This window comes from Python bivittatus, unplaced genomic scaffold (assembly GCF_059951505.1).
Source record: "Python bivittatus isolate LINGU-HERP-01145 unplaced genomic scaffold, Pbiv_v1 ctg000020_np1212, whole genome shotgun sequence".
NCBI lineage: Eukaryota > Metazoa > Chordata > Lepidosauria > Squamata > Pythonidae > Python > Python bivittatus.
In genome coordinates, this window is record NW_028277030.1 from 48431706 (window position 1) to 48452253 (window position 20548).

The following is a 20548-nucleotide window of genomic DNA, read 5'->3' on the forward strand; positions in this document are numbered from 1 at the left end:
GTACCCCAAAGTCTAGCTACTCATTCTTCTCCTGCCATACATGGCAGAGAAGGGAGAGAGAAGGAGAATGGCTCTTGTCCACGGGATTGGGAAACTCACAGTAAAGGACCTGTGGGTCTTCTGCTGCAAGAATGGCACCTAAGGAGGTATTCCCCACCCACCACCCCTCTGCAGGGGTGATTTAGATTTAGTTCCTGATCAAGAGCTTATAGACCAACTTCCCAACACAAGCTCAGAGCAGATGCCATGTTGGGAGTCCAGAAACCAGATGACATTTGTTGTAGGAAGAAACTGTATTTTCCTGACCTTCAAGATTGCATCAGTAGCAAATCCAGAACACACAGTAAAAGTGAGAGTCTCGGAGCCAGGTGCAATGTGCAGGTAATATATTAAGTGAACTTTATCACTTTGTCATGCAGACACAGCCTAACAGATTTATTATGACGTAAGTTTACAAGGACTAGAGTCTATTGTCTTCAATGGAATAGAATAAGGACATAGCCATAACACATACACACATAACACTACTTTTTTCCCTGGTTTTGCGGCTACAAAATTAACATAACTACTACTCTAGAAGTTACCATGGAAAAGTACCTCCTACCATTGGTGTAGTGTTTAAAGATCACTTAAGAAGAAAAATATATTTGCTAGATGAAAAAACTGAAAGTGTAATTGGGAGAGAGAATATATGCTTTGATCACTAGAGCGTTTCCTGAGAAAAATCCTTCAGTTCTAAGAGCTTGCGTGGAAACACAAGAATATACTGTAATCATAGCCCTGCTAGGTCAGACCAAGGCCCATCTTAGACCAGTGTTCTTCTCCTCACAGCAGCCAAGCAGATGTCCCTGGAGTCATCACAAGCAGGAGTTGGAGACACTTCCCCCTCTTGCTGTTGGTCTTCTACAATTTGTGTTTGGAGACATGCTGCCTCCAAGCTGAAGGTAACATGAATCTTCAGGGTGAATATTCCTCAATAAATCTATCCTATGAATTTGTCTAATCCCCTTGCAAAGAGAACTACATTAGTGGCCATCTCCACAACCTGCAATAATTCATTCCACAAGTTGAGTTATGGAAGCTGTGTGCAATACTTCCTATTCTTGTCCTCCATACCACACATGATTTTATACACCTCAATCATTTTCTCACTCATTTGTTAGCTTTTGCTTTTTTCCAAGCAAAAGAGTCCCAGATGTTCCATCCTTTTATGCGTTTCCGATTCAAAACGCTTTAACCAAGCCTGCTGCCAATTCTCCAACCGGCAGTGGGCTGAAAGGAAGGTCTCTCCACTCTCCACAGAACCAGTAAGATCCCAAGCTACACTTCCAGTTATGAACAGACAACTTTACTTTGCTACTGGGATTCAGAGTCAAAGGTCAAGAACAGCTCCACTTTGTTATTTGCATTAAGTAAGAATATAAAGATCTACAAACAGATTTACATCAATACATATAACTTTACCCAAAAAATAGCTCTTGAATTCAAGGGTAATGGATTCCCCACTCCCACCTCTGCAGTCCTCAGAGGCTTGTCCAGAAAGTGCAATAAACATATTCTGTCTCTCTCTCAATATTCAGGAAGAAGCCTCTTTAAACAAAGGGGGTATGTTTTAAACTGCAAACATTACATTGATCAATGTTCCCGTTCTCCGTTTGCTCACAACTTTAACTGGCTTGCAAAAGCTTCATGGAGCAGTTTACAGTGCCAGCTGGAATGGCTTTGGGGCTGACCTCCTGCAGAACAAGACTGTCCTGCATAATCAAATTCAGTTTATGAACAATGCAGCTGAGGCCAACAAACTATGCCTCGTATATATAGCCTTTGTATTAAAAGGGACGCAGATCATTTTAGCCTAATCATTGCCATTTTGCTTTTGTAAACCATGCTTGTGCTAGAAACGCCATTAGCTTAAGGCATGACAGACACATACAGGATGTCTGGGATTCGCGGGCAAAAATGATTGACATCCAGTTTGCATAACGGTTGTTGCTATGGTCTGCTACTAGTATAAATACTGCTGTTGCCGCCGCCTTGGGTGTGGCATTCTTGAGACCTGTTGTCTCCGAGGAGTAGTCCACCCGGTTGCTTTGTCTGGCCAAATAAAGAGCTGTTTTTCTTTTTACTTTAAACCTTCTCCTGAGTTTTCCTTAATCAGAGGCACGAAAGACTCAGTAACCTATTGGGAAGACCTAACAGTATGTAGGACCCATGCCTAGGTTGATGAGGCTTTGGCTGCCCAACGGATAGTTCTCAACCCCGTGGTCATGGCCCTGTTCACCTCATTTGCCACATGAGCCACATCTGGCACCTTGGCATGAAGCAGCAGGTACCTGTGCCTGGGTCTCACCCCATGGGAAGTGCTGAGGTATACACAGACAGATATCCCTTCACACACATACCATCTTTACCAGTGCACAGTGAAGGAACAGAAAAAACCCTGCACTTCACCTTGTGTAGACCACATAAAACAAAGTAGATGCCAGTGTTTGAACCTGCTGTTCCCAAAATTCCTATCACTTCCTCCCCACGTCCGTAATATGGGAAGAACGCTGCCTGCCTGCTGAGGGTGGGACGTGAGGGGATCTGGTGGCCAGTTAGCCAGATTGCCTGTTGGCTGCCGCAGTTACTGAGTGAGCACTGAGAGCAAATGCTATGCTGGTAGCTAGCACCATGGACTGCCTAGTGCTGTCAGAGGTGGGAAGAACACCTTAATGATTCTTAAACAAATGCTTCAAGATCCCCTCACGTCAAAGATGCTTAGCGTCCCCTGCCAATCCATGTTTTGCAAGGGTTGCAGACAGCCTAGCAAGGGTCTTCAAGCGCAAGGTGGAAATGGTCCAAGACCATTCTGCTCTTGGGCCTGTAGCATATCCATTTAGTAGTCATGGTGTACCTGGGTCACCACTACTCCACCATGCCTCTTGGAGATGGAAGAAGCATTCTCTGTGTGCTGGTGAGCATTCCTGACCATAATTAGTGAAGCAGGTTTTATAACAATAACAGAAAGAAGATTTATTTATAGGAATGCTTTATAGAGATAGGCAGGAGGAGAGTCAGAGAGCCAGACCTCCTTGCATGCGTGTCTGAGATCAAAGGCAGAAGGAAATGGCCTGAGATTAACTATCCTTTAGCAGAGAGCATGCAGCTGGAAAGAGAAAGAAGGGAGTTAAATTTTAACTCTTTATCTATACCTCACTGCCCCCTTGTGGATAATGGGTCGTGGGGTGCTGAAGAGCTAGTGCCACTGAATCCACACATCCAGAAGTGCCGGGGACTCCGATTCCTCCAGTTCCTCTTCCTGACCTTGCTCTCAGCCCCTGGGTTGCTAACAGAAGGGAGTTTGCTGACTGCCCCAAGGGCCAGCTCCACCCACTGCATCACTCCTCCCACACTGAGCCCATCTGCAGCCTCACCCGATGTCAGCTAACGGTACCACTGCTGCCTCAGGAGGAACAGGCATAGTACTAAATCAGGCCTCCTTGCAGGAGTAGTACTCCTCCTCCCTTGACCAGCCAACATTATCCTGGCCCGTCCTCTAGCTCTCCCAGCCATGAATTGTTCAGGAGGCTTTTATAATGCGAGGGAACGTACAGAAGGTGCCTACTAGCTATTATCGCTAAACTGGTGGAGGAGGAAAGCTTTTTTTTAAAAAAAATAGAACGTTTCAGTAAACAGCAGGGTGATCCCTGCCAATATACCCTAGGAGAGAATGCACCAGGTAAACACTGCCGGCCATCCTGTCATGTGATCTCCCAGCATACAAACTGTGCTTGTAGCTGATCACTGAGGCCGGCAGAAACCTGATGATGGTTTCTCCTCAAGGGCATTATTTTAATATATGATTTTATATTCTATATATATATTTCACATAATGTATAAACATCCATGTAACAGTGCACTCTATCTTAGTTATAAAGGGTTAACTTGCTTTATAAAGAGCACAGCATTCTCCCACCCCATTTCCTTTAGAAGCAATTAGCCAGATGCCTGACTGAACAAGTAAGCTGTAAATTAGATTTGTACGGGTAGGCAGAGACACCGAATTCCAAAGAAGTTGCAAAGAGAGAGGCCCTGCATTCCAGAGAAAGATAAGGATGTAGGCATTTCTTTGGTAACAGGAGAAGAGAGTTGAGCTAACTTTTTCTTTAGGACCCACCTTTACTCCTCCTTAGACCATCCCAAAAATCCCTTGTATGGACATGAGGGGATGTACGATCTGATTACATTTGTAACCGTCTATAAAATCTCTGTTGTTCGCTTTGCAAGGTGTGGTTCTCCTCAACACTTTGTCACGGTGTTGACTGAGCCATCCAGAATGTTTCTTGGCCAATAAAACTTCTGTTAGCTAAAAAAGCCTCGTCTCAAGTTCTATCTGGCTCTTGGAACTTGGGTAAACAAATAAACAAAGGTGTGTGCCTAACACTCCCATGCACAGGATGTCACATGAGAGGGGGAAGGTAGTTGAAATGGGCTGAGGAGCTGGCAGGAAGTGAAGTGTTGTTGGACCGAGAGAAGGAGAAGAGGACTAGTAAGCAAAGTTGGGTTTAGACCAGCGTTTCTCAATCTTGGCAACTTTAAGATATCTGGACTTCAACCCCCAGAATTCCCCAGCCAGCATGCTGGCTGGGGAATTCTGGGAGTTGAAGTCCAACATCTTCTGCTGAAAATACGCAGGACTCTGGGTGTTGGAAGAGAACCGAAGAGGAATCAGCACAGGGGTTGCTTCGAGGGAATTTGTCTGCCTGGTGCAGAATTCCTGAGGGAGAAGAGGATCCTAAAATCACTGTCCTGCTAGCCACAAGCGATTGCCAGCCAAGTCTAATCAAACTCCTTGATGAACTCTGTGGGGAATTTAGCAACAGCTTAAGATAGGCACTCAGAGTGTTATAGTAGCAGGAGCATTACTTTTGCAGACAAGGAGATTGTTAATCCTGGTCAACTATAGGGAATTAGGCCTTAAATGAATTTGTTGCAATTCACTCTCTCCTGAAGTCCAAAGCAGGAAGAAGGGAGGAAGGGTTTGGCTGCTTTAGCCAAATGCCACTTGCATAGTTAGCCTTGCATAGCTGTATTTTCCTCTTTTTTATTTAGTCCTGAGAACAACTCCTCCCCACGCACAAACTATCACACACACACACACCCTAATTGGAAGAATTATTTTCCCTAAATTTTCAGGCAGGCCTTATTTGGGGTGGTGAAGGGGGGGGGGCGGGGGAATTGGAAGGATTTTTTTTAAAAAGCTAAAAATGGCTTGTTTTGAAAAGCAAGGGAATGGGAAGGGGAGGAATCCTTTACTTTTTCTCTCTGTATCTCAGTAAAACAACCACCCGTTCCACTACACTGAAGCAAAATTCAAACAAACAAACAAAAATAACTATTACATTTTCCAACCTAAAAAACTGCATTTGTTGTCAGGGAAATCCACTCTTCCCGCAGAAGAGGATCAGAGTAAAGACCAAAATGTTTAGAATACGCATACATACATACATATATATTCTTTTCTTAAAGATAAGTGAGTTTTTATTTCTAGTTTGCAGCCAAGAGTTAATGATTCTTGTGTTATTTTCAGTGTCTTGTCTTCTGCTTAAACACAGCTGAATGAAAAATGTAACATAACATTTGCAAATTATATTCCATTGCCAGAAAATCTAAGCACATTAAGAGACCTGTGAATTGATGAAATGCTGGTTTTTTTGCACTATATTGTAGATTGATTTACACCCATATGATGGCTGGTGTGGGTCTTCCGGGCTGTGTGGCCGTGTTCTGGAGGTTTTGTTTCCTAACGTTTCGCCAGCACCTGTGACCGGCATCTTCAGAGTGCAGGAGCACAGACAGGAGCAGTTCTCTCTGTGCCCAGGATGATGTGACCCTTGTTAAACAAGCAGCCACTCAGTAACCCAACCCCCCCCCCTCCCAACCTCCCCTTCCCCCACCCCCCCTCAGATCTCTATAAATACCCACAAAAGGGTCACATCACCCTGGGCACAGAGAGAACTGCTCCTGTCTGTGCTCCTGCCCTCTGAAGATGCCGGTCACAGGTGCTGGCGAAACGTTAGGAAACAAAACTTCCAGAACACGGCCACACAGCCCGGAAGACCCACACCAGCCATCGTATGCCGGCTGTGAAAGCCTTCAACAATACATTACACCCATATCATTAGGCTGGCTTCTTGTTTCACCTTCATATAACATGTCCCTTTAATCTTAGCTATCTCTTTAAACCTGACAGAAACAAATAAGATGAAGAGAATGGTTTCATTCTTCACTTCTCAATGCTATGCTCCCATGGGGTTTGCTTGTTTTTAACTTTGTGAACTTATCTGTTATACTTATGTCTCAGTATTATGCATGAACTGGACCAAAGTTTCTTGCTTTATCATTCCCCAGACAGACACCTCTTCACAAACAGGGACAAATATGTAAGAACCCAGGGTGATGCATTTTTGTAGTTAGTTCTGGGACACTTCTACAGGGGAACTCTGCCCCAGTTTGCAGACAGTTCCAGGTCTCTGTAATTCAGTGATGGTGGCCAATTATTTTGTGGGCCAGCTGCAACATATTTGAGGCAGTTTGGGATAGAGCAATGATTTTGCTTCATGTACAGTATGCCACAATTTGAAGTCAGGGTTTGCTGGCTGGGGAATTCTGGGAGTTGTAGTCCACACATCTTCAAATTGCTGAGGTTTAGAAACACTGCACTAGACAGTACAAATGATAGCAGCCCAGACGTGTTATTTGACAAAGAAAACAAGACAGCCTGCCCCATCCTACACTGCAGGTTGAATTAGAATGAATGTAAAATCTTATTTCAACACCGATCTAGATTTGCAAATTGCACTAAGCCAAAACCATATTATAGGTGGGTTCACCCATCACATTTTGCCACACTTAGTTCTGTTAGGTTGTTCTTATTACAGTATGTGAATTCAGCTACTTGGTTTGTAAATTACAGTATGTAGCTTTATAGCCTGCAGGGGTTAGATGGTCATATATCAGAGGTACGTTAGTAAACTCTCTGCTGAACAAGTGTTTGGACTAGATGACCTCTGAGATCACTTCCAAGTGATTATAACACAGCCAGTTGTATACTGTGCAACAAACATGATCAAACTCTGGTTTAACATGATGCAAGAACACAGGTAGTCCCCGGGTTAAGAATATCCATAGCTAAGAACGGAGCCTACTGCAGCAAAATTCGAGTGAAATACACAATGATTCGAGTTAAATACACAACGATTCAAGTTAATTACACAATACTATTTATACTACTAATACTGTTCCGGCTTACATACAAATTTGACTTAAGGACAGATCTTGGGAATGGAACTTGTTTTTAAACTGGGGACTACCTGTACATCTCTATGTTTCTGGACTGAATGTGAGACCTTTGCTGTGCTGCAAAAGTAATAAAGAGGTCTTTTACCTCCTGAACTGTATATAACAGTTAGGAATCTTAAGTTTTAGTAGTAGCGTTTATACTTTTTAAAAAAGTAATAAGAATATAGAAAGGGACTTTTTGCAGGCAAGTTTGACCTGTTTAATTTTGCATGTTGGTTGTGTGTTTCTGCCAAACCATGTTATATTCTGCATGAAATCTTTTTACACACATCACACCTGCTTTTTTTGTTGCATCAGTATTGTTTATGTGTGATTGAGAAATGGCAAACTGAATGGAATGATTGAACGTTATGCTAATTTAGTATAAGTATCTCTGTTGCTCTGGAAATTCATCGGCTGCATCTCTCTTTTGAATTAGAGACTTTCCAATTGCTTATTATATCTGCCTGGCGGATGGATGCAAAACACACGCCTGATTGCTTTCCAAAGGAGATAATTGTCTTACCACAATAAAATTATAAATAGATTTTAACAAAAAAAAAAAAATCTAATCGTTTGTCAGCTTTACCCAGAATGATACAAGCAAAAAAAGAGTATTCAAGTGAAAGATGTTAGATATGATTAAAAGCGGGAATGAAGCTTTGCCTTTTTGACCATCACACTTTTGTGCCTGGTAACTTTCAAAGCGTATGGATGAAAGCATCATGTGTTCACACAGGGAAGAACATATTTAAGACAAAAGTGAAAGAGTCCGCTCAGAAATGGTCACCCCATGGACCCGGTGCAGTTTCAGAGGGAACTTGGGTTTTTTCCCGAAGCTCTGGTACACGGTTTGGCAGATGCCCTTGTCATAGCTTGGAATGAGCAGGTGATGGGGCCCTGGGCTGGATCACACCTGTGTGGACTCTCTGTGTATGTGGATTTCATAGAGCACCATGGTTTACCAAGCAGCTCTGAGAGATGAAGCAGCACAAGAAATGCCTAGAGCACCCCTGGAGGAAGACAAAGAGTGAGGCCGACCAAGCACAGGTAAGGGCCTATATTAGGACTTAGCTTATGGTGATAAGGGCAGCGAAGCATACTTATTCTCCACCCTTATTGCATCTGCTGATAGCCAACCAGTGGCCCTGTTTTGGGTGACCAGGTCCCTCCTGAGTAAGGAGCAGCCAGGGGAGCTCCTGCAGGGCCACTGTGGGGAATATCCTCAGCATCTGTCAGATAAACTTGCTCGACTTTGCTCAGAGTTAGACTCTGGGTGGGCAGATCCTTTGGAAGTGACTGAGACCTGTCTGAGCCTTATTATCTGGGAGGAATTTGAGCTGGTTGATCCTGAGAAAGCGGACAGGGTCCTTGTGCTGTGAGCTCAGCCACTTGTGTTCTGGACTCATGCCACTCCTGGTTGGTTAAGGTCTCCTGGAAGGTGACATGTGGTTGGGTCCAAGCTGTGGTTAATGCCTTCTTGTGGGAGGAGGTGGTACCACCTGCCTTGAAGGAGGTGGTGGTGCACCCCCTTCTCAAGAGGTCATCCTTGGACCCAACAGTGTTAGACAACTTTTGCCCAGTCTCTCACCTTCCCTTTTTAGGGAAGATTATTGAGTGGGTGGTTGGCAATCAGCTACAAAGGACCCTGAAACCCCCAAGCAGATTATCTGGACCCTTTTCAGTCTGGGTCAGGCCAGGGCACAGCACTGAGACAGCATTGGTCATGCTTGTAGATGATCTTTGGATAGTGCGGGGTGGGTGTTGGTGCAACCATTCTGGCCCTTCTAGACCTCTCAGCAGCTTTTGATATCATCAACCATGGTATCCTTCTGGACCGGCTTCAGGGGTTGGGAGTGGGAGGCACTGTTTTGCAGTGGTTCTCCTCCTGCCTTCGCAGCCAGTTCCAGTCAGTGTTGGTGGGGGAGGAGAGGTCAAGCCCTAGGCCCCTGCAATGTCAGATGCCTCAGCATTCGGGCCTTCTTTAACACCTACATGAGACTGCTGGGGGATGTCATTTGCCGGCATGGGGTGCAGAATCATCAGTATGCTGATGATACCCAGCTATATACGTATCTCCACCACTAGCTGGGCAGATGATGCTGTTGCAGTGCTGGCCAAGTACCTGGAGGCTATAAGGGTCTGGATGGGGAGAAACCAGCTTCACCTCAACCCTGGCAAGATGAAATGGCTCTGGGTCTTTGGCCCCCCAGGCCCAGGTGATATGTCATCTTTGACTCTGGACAGGGTGGCACTCCCCTGGACTGAGCTGGTGCGCAATTTGGAGGTCCTCCTGACTCATGGCTCCTGCTCAAGGAGCAGGTGGCAGCCATGACTAGGGGGACTTTTGCACAGATTCATCTTGTGCACCAATTGTGCCCCTTCCTGGACTGGGAGGCCTTGCTCATGGTCACTTATCCCTTGGTCACTTCCTGTTTGGATTATTGCAGTGAGCTCTATATGGGGCTGCCCTTGAAGACATCCGTAAGTTACAACTGATCCAGAATGTAGCAGCATGCACAGTGATGGGTCCCCTTAGGTTCACCCACATTACACCTCTTTTGTACAAGCTGCACTGGCCCCATTTCCTTCCAGGTGCTATTCAAGGTGTTGGTTATTACCTTTAAAGGCCTATATGGCACAGGACCAGGTTATTTGCAGGACTCTCCCTAAGGACCTCTGCCTGACCTACCAGATTGAATAGAGTGGGCACACTCCTACTCCCCTCCGTTAAATGTTGCCATCTATGGGACCTAGGAAGTGTGCCTTCTCCATGGTGGCCCCTGATCTTTGGAATACCCTTCCCCCTGAAGTTTGGCAGGCCACCACCCTTTTAAACTTCTGAAAAGCTCTTAAGACCTGGCTTTTCCCCCAAGTGCTAGGATAAGGAGAGAGTGTGAGATGTACTTGTGGGTTGCATGGAAGTTTAGCTATGACGCCAGGTCCCTGGTTTTAATTTTTTGTTTTTAATATTTTTTATTGTAAATAGATGTTATTTACAGTATCTCTTGGATGTGAGCCATCCAGCATTTGGTACAAGATGGGTGCCTATATAAATGTTTGAAATAAATAAATAAAAATGTAATTTTTCCTCATTGGTTTTGGTTGAGAAGCAGATTATATAGACATTATTTGGATATTCAAACGCATAAATTAAAGTAATAAATAAGTGAACAAATCAGTAATATGTCAACATCATGGTATCTTGTGCATGTCTGTCAGAAGTTAGTTCTTCTGAGTTCAGTAAGATTTCAGCCTTTGTACTTTAAGGCTTGCAACTTAAATGCAACAGAATGATGTCATGCACTACCATTCAATGGCCATCAAGAGTACATAATGGATCACTCAAAACCAGAACCAGGAATTGTGCTGTCTGATGAATATTTCAGTCTCTATTTGCAATTGCTCAAACATAAATAATATGACAACCATTTACCATCATGCTATGTTTAATATGCTTCATTGTAGATAGGTCTACCCTATAAGTCTAGTGCTGAGTGTTTCTGTGCTACATCAGAACCACCTGCCAAAGACAGTACCATCTTGTATTTTTTGAAATGGGAATGCCTAAGAGAAATACAGGTTCCCATTAGATCTTGCTTATGGCCCCTGGAATGTTGCTGTCCTAAACAAAATCCTTCATCCTTGATCACTGGTTATATTGGTAAGCCCTCAGGAGAGTTGGGATCCAACAAAACACAGAGGTGTACAGGTTTCCAATTCTTTCTATGGCTAGGATCAGGCTGGATAAAAAGAGGATACCAACTAAGTCTTATATAATTGGGAGATCTATAATTGGGAGATAACACTCTTTTGTAAATCAGCTTAGCAACATGGTTACATCAGTGTAATGTTGCAGACATGCCTTTGGTAGAATGTCCATAGTTTAAGCAATTAGCTTTGGTTGCTATGTAAGAGATATGTGAATACTAACTTTACAAGAATTTAGTGCCCAGATTATATGAAAGATGTGCAGTGCCTTAATTCTACAGATATAAACAACTGCTATTTTTTGCAGAGTCAGAACTGTGAAACAGAAGAACTGTTCTAACTTAAATATAACATTCTGAACAATTATGTTGAACAAAATGTCAAGGGGTGCACAGCAATTCTTCAATGCCGTTCTTCAGTCATATTTTCCCAAACAGACAACATAATAGGTGTGAAGAGGAAAATTATTAGTAGCCTTTTAAATGTTATAATGTTAATTTTGACTGCTTTTAATAAAAGCCAAGCTAGTTAACATAAGGCCTTTAGGGCAATAACAGGAACTAGGTAAACTTGCTAGACTAAGCAAACTGTTGATGGGAAGGACATGACAAAGGACAAATGGAACAGGGAAGTATGGTAAAATTAGCACTGGGAACGTAATGATTCAGTTGCAAATCCTGACAGTCGTGATTGTGGCTTGCGGTTTTTGAGGATAAAAAGGGTTGCAACAAAGGGGTCGGGGCCACTTGGCCAAGCTATCTTGCCTGATAACTTGCTCATGATGGTCCTCATTGCAATGTGAATCTAAGTGAGTACCTTGTATGCTGTTAGTTGAATTTTATTTGCTTATTGAACTAACATTTAATAAAACTTTTAGAACTTTCAAGTGACTTATGTTCTGGTGGTGTCTGTCTCCCGTGTCTAATGTGGGTTTTTCCCTGACAGTTTTGGTGCATTGGCCAGGAATCGAACCCGGGCCTCCCGTGTGGCAGGCGAGAATTCTACCACTGAACCACCAATGACATAGGAAAGGTTATGCTACAAAATGACAGAAGCTAAATTAAGTGACCACAGTCCAAGGGGCATAAAATATTCTTAATCCTTTGTTGGATTGAAGCCAATATGTTTGCTTATACAGGAATGGATATATACATCATTTGAACAGTTTGCATATAAGAGTAAGACAAGTAAAAATTAGCTACCCAGGAATATATTTCTCACAAAGTAAAACGACATTTCGTAAATATGCATGTATGGAAGATTTATTTGAGCTATAAATATCCAATTATTTTGTTGTTCCCTAACCCACCTTGGTTAAAAGAATGGACAGTTGCCAGCAAGGCATAATGAAAGCTATTATAGCCGCCGTTTTCAAAAGATGACCCTTTAGTCTATAACTCATCACTGTTATGTTGTAATACATTTGCATGCTTATTTTTTATAAACATTAGGATGTTTAGTTTTATTAGGAATTTCCAAGCAAACGTTAATTTTTACCTCACTCCCAGTTCATGTCCCTATGCCTGTGTAGCTTTTCTATAACATCTCAGTATCTACTGTACCTCCTGTCCTTTATTTTATTAATCACATATTTAATTTCAAAGGACCCAAAGTGACATGCTGCAAGCAAAGCAACAGCTTCTGGTATCCATGTTATTTCAACAATACCTTCAGGTCCCTTAAAGGCTCCATGGATAGAAAATAAAAATGGCAGACAGCTGCAGTACTTTGTTTGGAAATGTGCCTTTAATTAATCATGATTTTACACTGAGTCTTCAGCAGCATTTCAGACAAGAGCCTTACTTGGTCATCTGTGGAGATTGAGGGACCGAATCCTCTGTATTCTGCAGCCCTTTGCTATCAACTACCTTTGTACCCAGTGATCTTGCCATGACTCCATCTCTGCAGGATGTAGGCTATTCGCATTACATGCTTAATTATGGCTCATTTAATAAACCCCACTTTCTAGAGTTGCACAGTGGACTAAACTAAAATGTGGCTAAGTCTAGTTTTGGATTCAGTGTGTTGTATATAATCAACCTGTGGCTTACTTTATCTCTGCAGATTCCCATTCACTAGTCCCTAACAGAAAGCCTAGCAGTCAAGAATGTTTAATCTGCTCTTCTGTGTTTGCTCTTTCTCCTTGTATGTGTGAAAAGTAATCCTGAAAGATGAATTCATCACAAATGTCTGAACATGTGGCTTTCTGTTAATAGAAGAAAATTAATAGGAACAATTAGGCTCTGGGTTTTCAAAGCACCTAGAATTGTCCTCTTTAGTCAGTGACAAAAATCAATATTTGCCCCATTTTTTCTTCTTCTGCATTAATCTCTGTATTATTGGTTGAAAGACAAAATTTCAGAAAGGCTCAGAATTCTAAAGAAATTGTCTAGCATTTCTGACTTAATATTTAGAGAACTGTAACCGTAAACAAAATTTCAAGCAACAGCAGCTGCAGTGAATAAAATAGGATAAACTTCATGTTAATGCGTGTCCTAATCCACACAAGGCTAACTTGGACACATATATGGGTATCTAAATGAATCAAGATACGGGTACAATTTTTATAAAGAGATCATGTACTACAGTAGGATGGGGAAGAAATGCCTGAAAACAATATCTGAGGATGGGATACAAGTTTTATTTTATAAAAACCAAAAACATATAACACCATCACCTGACACACACCCCTCCCCACTCACACAATACCAGGTTGCTCTGAAACAGCCAAAAGATTCTGCTCTTGAATTCAAGGCAATGAGGCAGCTAAAGGCAGCTAAAATAAACTGTTATTAGTGAGTCAGCGACCATGGACCCCTACAGTTTGGTTCCAGAAATAGAGTTTGACATGGAGAGTTTTAAAATCTTAACCCTGAGTACTAACTGGAAATAGCAAACATGAAAGTTTGCTGAAAGTTGATGGAAATAGGAGAGCAAACTGTGAAGGTGTAGGTGGTTGTTTGACTTGAAATAGAATAGCCTTAGCACAATACCCTGGTGCTCCAGCATATCTACCAACTGAAGATGCCATAGAATCTTTAGAGTCAGCACTCAGTAAGACTAATAGCTTTCCATAAGACATGTCTCCCTACGATTTGGCCAAGGCTCTAAGAAGATTGTGGCTACCTATCAGGAACATGGAGGTCCCCAAATACCAGAGAGGAAATACTGAGCTCAGAAGGCAATTAGGGTACATTAGAAATGATACAAGGCAACAGATCTGTCTGAACAAACAAAACAACAACATGATCAAGCAGAAAAGAAAATGAGGGTCACTGAACCTTGAAATAAGGTCTGTACATCAGACTAGGTGAGACAGAGGACTTGGAAGGATCACATGAACAGACCAAAAGTTGCACAGGACAGCAAACCATCTATGCAGAGTCCAGTGATCAAATCCAACATTGACTGCCTAGGCTCCAAACAAAGGGGCAACAACTCTGGATTAATTCACAATGAGGCAGAACAAGGGTTAAAATTTTGCCTCTGGGAATGAGAAAGAACTTCAAGAAAGTTCCGGCTCAGTGACTAAATAAAATATTTTTAAAATAATGGTACCCAGAAAGGGTAACCATGAAGTCTGTCCAGGAAGTTCTTCAACCTGTTGATTTTTCTGCAAAGAAAAATTTGAAGTAACCCTGGTTGGGATCCTCCAATTCATTCACTGTGGCCACTATTTAGGATGAGGAGGAGCTCTATTGTTTCTATAGGAAGCAGGTTGAAGGGGATAGGTTAAGTAAGAGTCTTCCAATGAGGGGAAAGCAGAGCAGAGGTAACAAGAGCAACAAAGAGGGAATCCCTTTCCTGTTATCTCTACCTCAAATGCCTTGAGAGGTCAATAAGATAAAAGGTGCAAAACATCAATGCTTGGAGAGTTGCATCTCCAACACTTTATTGAACCAGGATCCTGGACTGGATAATATCTCAGCAAAGCTTTACATTAACCAATTCAAAAATATCCTCATGGATTGCGAGACTAGATTGGTAACCTCTTTATCTAGAGTTTCAAGCTCCATATATTGCATCACACCAACTTCCTTTAATTAATTTACATTATAAGATATAAATAGATCAGTTAGATACTAATTTCCCTTGCTGTTATCTGAGTCTTCCTTGCTCTTTGTTTATGATCTTTCATCATACAAGACTATCGTAATCTTGTAGCCTAATAAACCACATTCTTTCTTTCCTTAGCTTAGTTGTTATGGTTTTATGAATGTATTTTATGAGTATTTCATAGATAGCCTCAGTAAATGGCTGCATGCCTCTCAGTCTTGTGAATGATTCACCATCTGTTAATTTTTAGACCAAGTTAACCAGCCCACCTTAATAAATATTGATTGCTCATAAATATAATGATCCAAGCACACAACAAACCATTCACAAAAACAGTATCTTATCTCCTGTAAGATGACTGAGAAAAAGTACAACCAACCTATCCACAGTTGGTGAGTCAATCTTGTCAGTTTTTTTATGAGTACTTCTGATGAAAATGCAATCTTGGCATTTACCATGATGAGAAAGCCTGAGAACCAGTAGGTTCTCTGAAAGGATAGATTAGATATCAGCCGCAAGTAACAGCTGCAGAACATTTTTGCAGGTAACAGATTTGGTAAATGTAATCAACATGTAACCACATCAGAGATCTGTTTCAGATGTTTGTGCCCAGTTATAGAGGGGAGTATGTGAAGATAGCAGACATGCGATCTGGCTGGCATTATATGAAGGGGCCATCTGCATCTACCAGGACTTCAAAAGGAGGATTTCCATGATAATGACAGCTCAGGTGATGGCATCCAATTGCAGAACTGGTTCTTCCATATAATCTATCTGAGATGTAAGCCAAACCAATTCTCTGAGAACTTTTTTATCCCCAAATGCATTAATTGCAGTTAATCTATCTAATGCTGCTACATTATTTTCTTTCCCTTCTGTTGCTGCTTCAGATTTAAGCTCTGCCAGAATGTTCTGCCTCTCCGACTGACTCATGGAGCTTGATATCTACTTAATATAGACAATATAACAGATTGTGGATGCTGAAATAAAGCACTTGGACATTCTGCTAAGGCATTTCTGGTACTTTCAAATCCTCCCAGATTCAGTACATAATAGGGTTGGGAAAGAGAAAGTATAGTAAAGTATTTTTTTTCTTTCCAGAAAGCAACCATGATTCACTATTTCAAACATCATTATTGGCAACAAGAAGGGTGAACAATCAGTTTGTTAACTCCTATTGTCATTGAGTTTCATCTAAAAAACTCCCGAAACTCTTATTAAAATGTATTTGCTGGGTCACCCAAATTCTTATGAAGCATTGCTCCTATGTCTTTGAAAGCTGCTTGACAATGGTCACCACTGACTGAAGCTTTAAAACCCTGATAGTTCACAACAATATTAACATCACATTGGAAGAACTGAAGTTCCCCCAGTCAATGATCCTGCTACTTTTAGTTTTGAAACACATCCAGAAATCATAGATGACACTCCTATTCTTGACCTCTGCTTATCTGGTCAGATTGTCTCCATGTACCAGCTGTATGTACATCAGTGCATAGACTTCATTTCTGAAGTGAGAAAAGCAGTAATAACACGAAGTATTGGCATCTTCCTAATTTTAAACAATAACCTAGGGGCTGAAGGATGCCATGCTTTTGAAACATTTGCATGTATTTCTGTTTCAGTCACTGTAACATAAGCTTGCCCTGTGTACTAACACTGATATGAAGGAAGTAACCCTCTCTCCAGCTGGCTAGAATCCAGCAGAGTTAGATGGGTTCAGCTAAGGATTCTATTTTTGAATTCCATCACTGAGCTACACAAAATCACAGCAGATGCTGTAGACATCACTCATAGCACAAGACAAACCTCTCTCTTTTCTTTTCGCAAAATGTTTAGTTTATTATCTTTGGATGTTTTTTTCCGTCTTAGCCTTTATTATTTTGTAATGTAGACAAATCTGCCATTTAAACATTTTAAACCTCCAATTTTTTTTCTGTTCCAATTATGAAGCAATTAACCATTTTTGTTTCATTCTCATCAACAGAGTTCAAGCCATAAGGGCATGGGCACAATGTGTAACATGACACATGCTATCATCTCTGACGGACTATAATATCTCTAGTTGATTATTATGGTTGCCATAGTTTTTGGGGAGGACATGCAAAGCCATGGCTGGTTTTTATGTTTTAAAGCTAAACAAAATTCTCACTGACCTGCAGCAGTGAAATTCAATAGGTATAGCTACTTCTATCATACAAACTATGTTGAATCTGCTTGCTACTTAGCTGTTAAAGATGAGGAGCTTGCTCCCCCCATTTATGGAAATGGCACCCCCAATTCGGCAGCTTAAATTCTGATGGATATGGTGATTCAATTTTAAAACCAGATTTAAAAAAAAAAAAAATGGAATTCTTTCCATAAAGGTGGGCATATCTGTTAGATTTATTTTCTCCCATATTCAAATATTTCACATTCAAGTTCCTTGTATCCCTTTTATGTTAAATTCTTAGTTTTTAATAAAGCTATATGAAATCCTCACTGCTCATACTCTTCCCCTAACTTTTATATTGCTGAAGTTATTTTAATTAATATGGTTTATTAAGCTTGTCTTCTACTTTTCAATCTCTCTTTCCAGGTTTCTTTCAGCTTCAGAATGCAGAACTTAAAACAAGTTTGAAGTCTGTTAGTTTATAATTACTTTCCTCTCATTTATACCTGTCACATCTTCTTTAAAACAAAATCTCTGTTCATTCTCCATTTATCAAGAAGAGGAAGTAATAGGAACACTCTCATACAAGTCAAGGAGGACGAATGACATTTTCAAAATTCACACTGATCATCATTCATAGATTTTGAGTTCACCTCATTGCATTTGCCCTGCTTGAGTTTACAAGGTGTCTATAGCATATGAAGGAAATCCCTGCAGATTTAGTTTGGAAAATGATTGTATTTAAACATTTCTTTCACTCTCTTGAGTATAAAAACTGAAGTTGCCTTTATAGAAGAACCTTCTTAAGTCATTGATAACCTTCTTAAATCAACCATCCAGAATCGCTCTGCAGTGAGATGGGTGGTGGCAAATTTGGGGGAAAAAAAATTAAATAAATAAATAAATAAATAAATGCCCCATGTGTTAGATTTTTAGGGTTTTTAGAGTTATACATGCTGAAAATAAAAGGATTTCATCTTCACTTGCCCCACAAAACATTAGTATATATCTTCAGGAAGAGGCCATGTGAATTCTGGACAATGGAGTGATTGTTGTGCAGGTAATACTTTCTCTCTCTTTTTGAAATCTGATAAAACAAAGGGATCCTTTAGCAGTTGCCTGAACTGGTTTAACAAATTCAAACTCACTTCAGATTAAAAGATGGAGATCATAGCTGGGTTGGCTAGTTTTTCAGTGGCAGAAGGGCAAGGTCTAAGAAAAGTTTATACATCTCATAACAAGAGAATGTCCTACACTTAGGAAACTATCTGTAGAAACTACAGCAATGACCAAGGAGAAGGAACATGGCACTTAGCAAAACATGAGTTAAGCCTGGGAAAGGAAGAAAATGTTAGAACGAAATTTAAACTGACTTGGCCTTAAGTCTCTTTAGTATAAGAGAGAGGGAGGGAGGGAAAATGCTGTCAAGCTTTCAAGATTCTGTATAGCCTATATCAATAAAGTAGAATTCCAGTATTTCTTGTGGAGTCTGTTTCCTGACCTAGCCTAGCTTGAAGGGTAGGCACTCTCCTATACTGAGTTGAGCCACTCGTATGTCTTACTAGAAGAGTCTGTACTGAGGGAGTGTTTGCACAGCATATGTACCCATATACTAAAATATGGTTTTGAAGGAAAGAGGAGTGAAGCTGAAAGCCCACTCTGTACTGTGCTTGGAAAAGGCAGTGCTGAAAATACTGATTGGAGTGGCTGGTGCCAAACAGAGACAGCCACCCCCCATCCCCCACTTTTCAGAGGCTAGGCTCAGCTTATTCTTCCCCCTCCCCCCAAAAAAGGGATATTTACCATATCCCTTTTTTTTCCCTCTACCAGGAAACCTGAGGGAAAAATGTTCAATTGCCCCAGTCTGCTGACCCAGATTCACCCTACAGGAATCCATGCTGACATTTCAGCCAGCTGGTTGGGTGCACCCAGCTATTTGACTGGCGTTAACAGCATCCACAGCTGGCTAGTTCAGCCCCACTGTGGCTTTTTAAAGGATGTTCTGATGTCCATAAGGCTGCCAGGTTAGAACACTTCTTTCCCCCCCCCCCCACATGCCCTCAGCCTAGCAAAGGGAAGCCAATCATTAATTAAGCTGCCTAGAGTCATGTATGGGAGACGGACAGCTATAGAAATCAAATCAATAAATAATTTAATTGTCTATGTTCACATGACACACGAACCATCAACTAACTGCTGGGATTGCACAGCTCACACAACTGGCTAGTGTATGTTTCGGCAAACCTAGTCTGATTGACATTAGTTCTGCAGAATTTCACACAGAAATCTTTCCCAGCACATAATTCCCAGAAAATATGATATTTATTTTCTGAAAATACTGAGACACAGCTCTGGAATCTTTGGCCTGCAAAGCACATGTTTCATTGTTTTATTCTGCTATTGTGATATGGTCCTTTCTCTTATTCTTCATTTGTCATTCCATTAGATAACCCAATCTTTTATGTTTTAGAAGATATAAACAGCTCTTTGAATTGCTTCCTGAACCAACAGGCAATCTAGTTTATTCAGATTGGTATAACAAAGCAGTTTAATAGAGTGGTTTATATACTCTGACTATAAACATAAATATAAACATTTAACATCTACACTCTGAAAACACGTTCAAATATAATCAAACAATAGCACTTCAAACAATGTTATTTGAGAGCACTGTTTGCATGCTCTGAATAGAATTCAAAGCTGTTTGTAGAGTTCATTAGACAAATCTAATCTAGAACAACCAAAACATTGATGCTGAAGGCAAGTCTTTGTCAGGAGAAGTTGCAGTTAGCCTGGCAGGTGAAATTGGAAAAAAGCAACTTCTGAACCTATTTAGCAGCAACTGCAGCCTACGTTATCAGCAATATGTAACTATTTCCCCACCAACACAATCATAAGAGGTATGAAGATAGGTTTTTCATTAGTAACTCTTTAAAACCCATAGCTCAAAGAAATATATCTTGGTAGCTCCATGTTAACTCCTTCAAAAGTACTGAGAGGAACTGAACAGAACATCTTAATTGCAGTCACTGAGCAGAATAGTAATGTTATTACTATTAACAATTATGTAAAAGAATTGAAAAAGTTCTACACACATGGACATTTTGCTCACCTGTCTGTGGTTATCTTAATGATTAAAATTTAAAATGGGTTTGTTTTACAATATCTAAATGCTTTTCAGTGTTAACCCACTGATCAACCAAATCCAGTCAGTACTGGAGCTAGGGAGAGAGAGTTCTAACCCAAAGTAGTCAATATTTGTTTTGGATTAAAAGGCTCTATTCCAACCGCTGGGTCATGCAAGCA

At 41.1% G+C, this 20548-nt stretch overlaps 1 non-coding gene across 1 annotated transcript; it reads right to left on the reverse strand.

Annotated features, from left to right (window-relative positions):
* Positions 1-11985: 11985 nt before the first annotated feature.
* Positions 11986-12056, reverse strand: TRNAG-GCC (transfer RNA glycine (anticodon GCC)). Its single transcript has one exon. It is a non-coding gene; the product is annotated as a tRNA-Gly (tRNA).
* Positions 12057-20548: the final 8492 nt, after the last annotated feature.